We start from the raw sequence: 6,000 nt of genomic DNA on the forward strand, positions 1-6,000 counted from the left end.
ATCTTCCCACCCTCCCATTGATTGGTCCCCTCTGTAGACTTAATGCACTTTGGGGGATGACAATTTTTGAATTTCCTACAAAAAGTGGGCTTCAAATAGCTTTATTTCGATTCTAAAAACGCAAAAGCTCCGTCGAGCGGAAGGGTGCATCCCCCTCCCACACCATCCCCCTCTATCTCCTTAGATTTTGTACATACACACAGATGGTGTACACGCGGAATAATAGGTAAATGCCGTAATTTTGCCTTAAACAAACAAAAAAAAAACAACTAATTATTTCAAATATTATTATCATTTTTTTTGGGGGGGGGAGGGGAAGAGGCAGCTAAAAAAAGTTAGCACCAGATCGCTTAATTTCAGGACGAAAAATGTACAATCATCTTCGTGTTGAAGGAAAACAAATCCCTTATTTACACCCTCGTGTGCATGTTTTTTTTAATTGCTTAACAGACAGCGTTCATGGAAGTCAATGTAAGAATAAATAATACAAGACGTCTATTTAGTTTTTTAAATGGTACCACTTTATAGGCAAATTGTTCAATAATAATCAACATCAAAATATCCTGCTGCCTTAAACAAGTGGGGCCGTTTCAAGTCGATAAAACACGCAAAAACATGAATCAAATTGCTCCATTTACAACATCATCGTGGGAGGGGGGACACCCCCTCCCACATCCTCCCCCTTTCGCTGATCGCTCCGCTCGCTCGCTCGGGCTCAGTCGCTTCACTCCCTCGCATAGTAACCCCCCATCCCCCCCCCCCCAGATCATAATTATACCGGTTATGCCGGTGCGCCTAAGCAGGGGTGGGGGATGACCTTGACCCACCCTCCTGTCCCGCAGCCCCCCCCCCCCCCACACACACACACTGAAAACGTTCCGCGGCCCCTGCATTGTGATTTCCAGGACTCCGCCAATCTCTGTTATCTTCTAGCAGTGTAACGAGTGTAACAGTGTAACTGGCAACTGAAACTTAACCAAGTATGCCGTGACCTGTCCTTCACCCTCTGTTATTTGCTGGCAATGCCTCCTAAGCGCACTACCATACACTACGTCACAATGTGCACTCGCGATCAGACGGTGTACTATTTTCTCTTTCTTCGCAGTAGTATCACAAACTTCGAGATTTGGCGGAGCACGGCGAATTGCCGAACAGCCATGAGCCGCCATCTAAACTGGCGATATAATGATCGCCCCAATTTCACCTTCCTAGGCATGTGGATTCAATTCAACATAATCTTGGGTTTCTCTCATAATGGAGGAACAGTTGACTTCCCTCTTTCAGAAGGTAGGGGAAATATCATTTCCCTTACAATACAAGACAAGACAAGTCGAGTAAACACATTTGTTTTTTTTTTTTAAATAGTACAATTTTATAAAAATTCTCTTTATCCTTACACTATAGTAATCTTCTCATCCACCCGTTTCAGCGCAGATACTTTTAACATGAATAACATTGCACGTTTTATTTCCCCAAAAACGTTCACCGATGTGTTGTACTGATATTGCTGCATTCCGTCAATCCACACGAAGTCGGACTTGTCGAGGAGTTTTACTGCGTTTGTAAAATGACGACCAAGGGTCGTGACGATTTTGCGATCTTTGGTCACTGTGCCCGCGGCTTTTGTAAAAATGATGTGTTCTGTATATAATTCTACTATCAAGGGGAAGCGCGTCCGTGGAAATTTTGCAACAAAAAAAGCGAAACTGTTGAAGTGGGTTTGTAAACCTCGATTCTTTTGTTGTGTCTTTTGTAGTTATGCCTGTATATATATTATTTCGTTGCGTGTGTGCGCGCGTATATACTTGTGTGCAGGAATTTACTGGACAGTCTATTTTTTTTTCTTTTCAACGCATGAATGTAATTTAAAGGACTGTTATGGGCAAGTCAGGGAGCGTATCTCTTTTCTTGATGTATATTAATTATTGACATGCTGCGCCACTCCCTTAAACAGATATAATCGTCCTTGGTATCTTTTGCTACAAACCCAAACTTAGACCCTAACTCATGAAGAAAAATAGAAAAATTTACGCAAGCAATTGTAGATTATATATAAACTCCTCAAAATATGTTCTGCAATTAAAGTTTGATATATCATTTGTTCTCTTATACCCTCATTATCTTCATTGAATATGACATCACAAGAAAGCCTGATTGTCTTTAGAACGACACCTCACTTGCTATGATTGGGTGTTCTTGGAATGTGCAAAACAGCCGAGTATAATGGGAACAGATCAAAAGTGAAAAGTCGCAACACTTTAGCTATTGATAATGTACAGTTTTGATGGAAAAAAAGGCCACTGAAATAAGCAATGCTGAAATGACAGCACTTTCATAAACTCCCAATTTCCTAGACATTAGATGCCTGTCTGATCAACCTTTATGTTTAATTTCAATCTGCAGATTCTGCTGCAGTTTTTAATTCATGGATGAAATCTGGAATCTAATGATAATCTCACAATGCATTCTTTTCAAGCACATTCCTTCCCTGAAACGTCAAAGCAAATGGGAATCACACTGTTGGTCATAACACGTTTACTCTATTTTGCAACTTTTCACATTTGACCTTTCCTCATATTCAGTAATACCTGCATTCCAGGAATACCCAATCATAGCAAGTGAGGTGTTTAAAGATAATTAATCAGGCTTTATTATGGTGACATATCTAATGAAGATAATGCAAGGTATAAGAGAAATATGATATATCAAACTTTATTTGCAAAACGTATTTTTAGGAAGATGTATATATGAAGAGTTTGTTTGCAAAAACCGATAAGTCCATTTTTGAAGATTTTGAAGTACGGTCTCTGTCATAAAGTACAAAATAATACCTTTTAAATGATATATTGGTCACTACATACAAAGGTACATTTTTGAAGTTATGGTCAAAAGAAGCACAAATTTCTTATTATTCTCTTTATTTTTCTTGACCTTTAATCGGAAATATCTCCATTTGGCAAATATGGACTTATCGGTTTTTGCAAACAAACTCTTCATATATATATATATATATATATATATATATATATATATATATATAAAGACGATGAAGACAAACAAGTTGACATAATGCATTAGATTCCAACTTCATTTATTTGTAAACCAAATTTTCGACCCTTGCACGGATCTTCCTCAGGGTAACAGAAGATCCGTGCAAGAGAATCCGTGGAAGATCCGTGCAAGGGTCGAACATTTGGTTTACAAATAAATGAAGTTGGAATCAAATGCATTGTGTCAACTTGTTTGTCTTCATCGTCTTCATGCTCTTATTCCAACACGCGGATAATAATGCCATTAGGCCTATATATCTGTGCATCACAAAACGAACAAAAAGTCGCACGCACTGATTTTGTGTGAGATATGAAAATACGTGAAATTTGTCAACTTAGCCAATCTTAACCTTTTCATATTTTCTGAAAGAGCAAGTCTTTTTCTACATTTTACTGAAGATAAACGAAAATGAAATTGTATGTTTTTGTAATTTTTCTGGAACTTTTTGTAGAATAGTGTGATTAAGTGTTTCTCAAAGAGTCCTCATTTTCATTTCTTAAAAACCATGTCCATGCTCATCACTTTCAACTTTAATAACTTTAGAAGAGATGACGCTACCACTTTAAAGATTGGCATTAATCATCAACAGAATGTGTTCATAAAGCATATTTAGTTTCAGCTTAATCTAATAATCTCTTCGTTGTTGTTGCTCTGATGGTTATCCTGTTATCTGTTCCATTCATCGTGCAGCTAGCGCGGCTTGGTAAAGATTAAGCTCTTGAATAATACCCTTTTCTCCAGAGCCTCTTTTTTCAGTTCACATTTAACCAGAGTGTGTACTTTTCCCCCAATATTTAGATAGTTTAGAAAAGTCCATTTGGATTGAGTTGCATATCATTTTAAAGCTTAGAGTCTGTTCTTTCAGGATCTGACCTTAACTAAAACCCCATGTTTGGCGACTTTTTGTTGGTTTTGTGGTGCAAGGTCACATATATAATACAAAACAACACAAAGTATGTATGTAGGATATTGAGATGCTGGCCTAGTCGACACATTAAAATGGAAGTTCTTTTTGTGCGTGTGTGTGTAAGCGATTGCAATTGGGTTGATTCAGGATATAGTAGTAAACTCAGATGTGTACGTAGTGGGGTAACCCCTCGAGGTAGCCATAACGCGAAGTTTGTAAATTGACCTGTTATACACTGTGCATTGTACAATTGTGCACATTATAATGTCATATTTTATGCTGCACATTATTCTTCATGATAATCACGTATCAATTTAGAAAGATAGGATCGGGGTACCTCTTGTTTAAACTTGAACCAAATCAACCCATGTGAGACGATGGTATCGGCTTTAATCTTTACTTGTCGTTACAATAATCAAAAGTAACGATAGAAAAAAAGAAAATGGCGTGAATTTAAATCTCATTTGGGTATGCTAAAATCACATCGTTCTCTATCTTTTTTAGTATGCAAACGGAATGTTTAACCAATCAGTTAATCTTAAACCTCATCCAAACTGTAAATAGTGACCCCAAATAAAACACTAAATTCCTGAGGTATCTAAATACCATATCAGAGTGTGTATCACATTCACATTGCAAAAATATTATCCAAAGAAGTAGGTTCATCAAGAATGTAAAAGAAAATGAATTCTTAGGAGTTTTGTGTTTAAGGTGATTATGAACATGTAACACGTGGAATTGTACATACATGAACTATCGGACATTACTTATGAGTGTATATGCGCAAGTCTGTGCGTGATGGAGTGTTGAGTGGGCAGGACCTGCAATTCTGAAAGCTTCCGTCCGTGAAAGTGGTTAATTTTGCAGGTATAAGATCACAATTGCTGGTACATGTAGATATGCTTAATTGCACACATTTCTATGGAATATAAAAGTGTAAGTTTGGTTGATGGCAAATTGAGCAAGTTTGCAACTGACATGTGAGTATGTCAAGTTACATGCCACAGAGGTTAGGGCATGTACGTTTGTCTAGAAATGGAAAAGGAAAGAATGAAACTTCTTGTGAAACATCTCCTTTGAGAAAGACAATCTTAGTATACGCCGTAAATAATAGTTCATTAATAAGAAGTTGATTACAAATACAGACGTACTTGAGGCTTTTTAGTGGGACCCTCCATTTCCATTTCCATCCGTGTAATATGCAAATGTATATACCTTATAAATGCAATTATGTTGCTACCCATCATCACATGTATTTTGTTAATGTACGTTTTTAAAATTACTACAAATTTGTTTTGTTTATGCATTGTATATGATTTTCCCTGTTTATTTAATGGAAATGAAAAAAAATGAATAAAGTTGAAAGTCGAAAGATAGTCTTGAAACGCTTTTGTACTTGATGTAGTTCAACAGCTGTCTTGCACTGTAGTCTGTGGGTCTGAGTTTTAGGCTAATTCATACAGTGATGAAAGTTTTGAACAGGAACATTTGGACTAAAGTGGGCTGTGCAGATGGAAGCGTCCGAAGAGTAAAAATGAACTCATTCATCACATAAAAAGTACACATTTGTCGTAATCATTTCCTGTCATAGATGACTGTTTCAACAGCAGGGGCTATCTGAAGTAATATGCATTCATAGTTACACATGAACAAATGTTTATATTTTAAGTTCTACATCATCCCGAACAACGTCTTAAATGTACTACTCTATAAAGAATCGTCTGATCACACAGAAACATGTTTATTACGCTACACAGCACATGCCATCGAAGGTTCCATTATTGTTCCTGAGGTAAACACCAAGTGAAAACGAAAATAGTTTCTGTAAGTATGCTCCAGTCAGCTCTTTCATACGTCACCTCTTGTCCAAACATTTTAGATCAAGAAATTAGATATAATAATCAAGAATAAACAATTAAAATCATGTTATTTATTTACCTATCTTTACATGTTAACATGCCAAGTAAGACAAAAAGGAATATAATGTACGGAATTTGTATGTATAGGATGTTATTGTATATACTTTTTTTTTTTGTAAAGCT

This window comes from Diadema setosum, chromosome 3 (assembly GCF_964275005.1).
Source record: "Diadema setosum chromosome 3, eeDiaSeto1, whole genome shotgun sequence".
Taxonomy (NCBI): domain Eukaryota; kingdom Metazoa; phylum Echinodermata; class Echinoidea; order Diadematoida; family Diadematidae; genus Diadema; species Diadema setosum.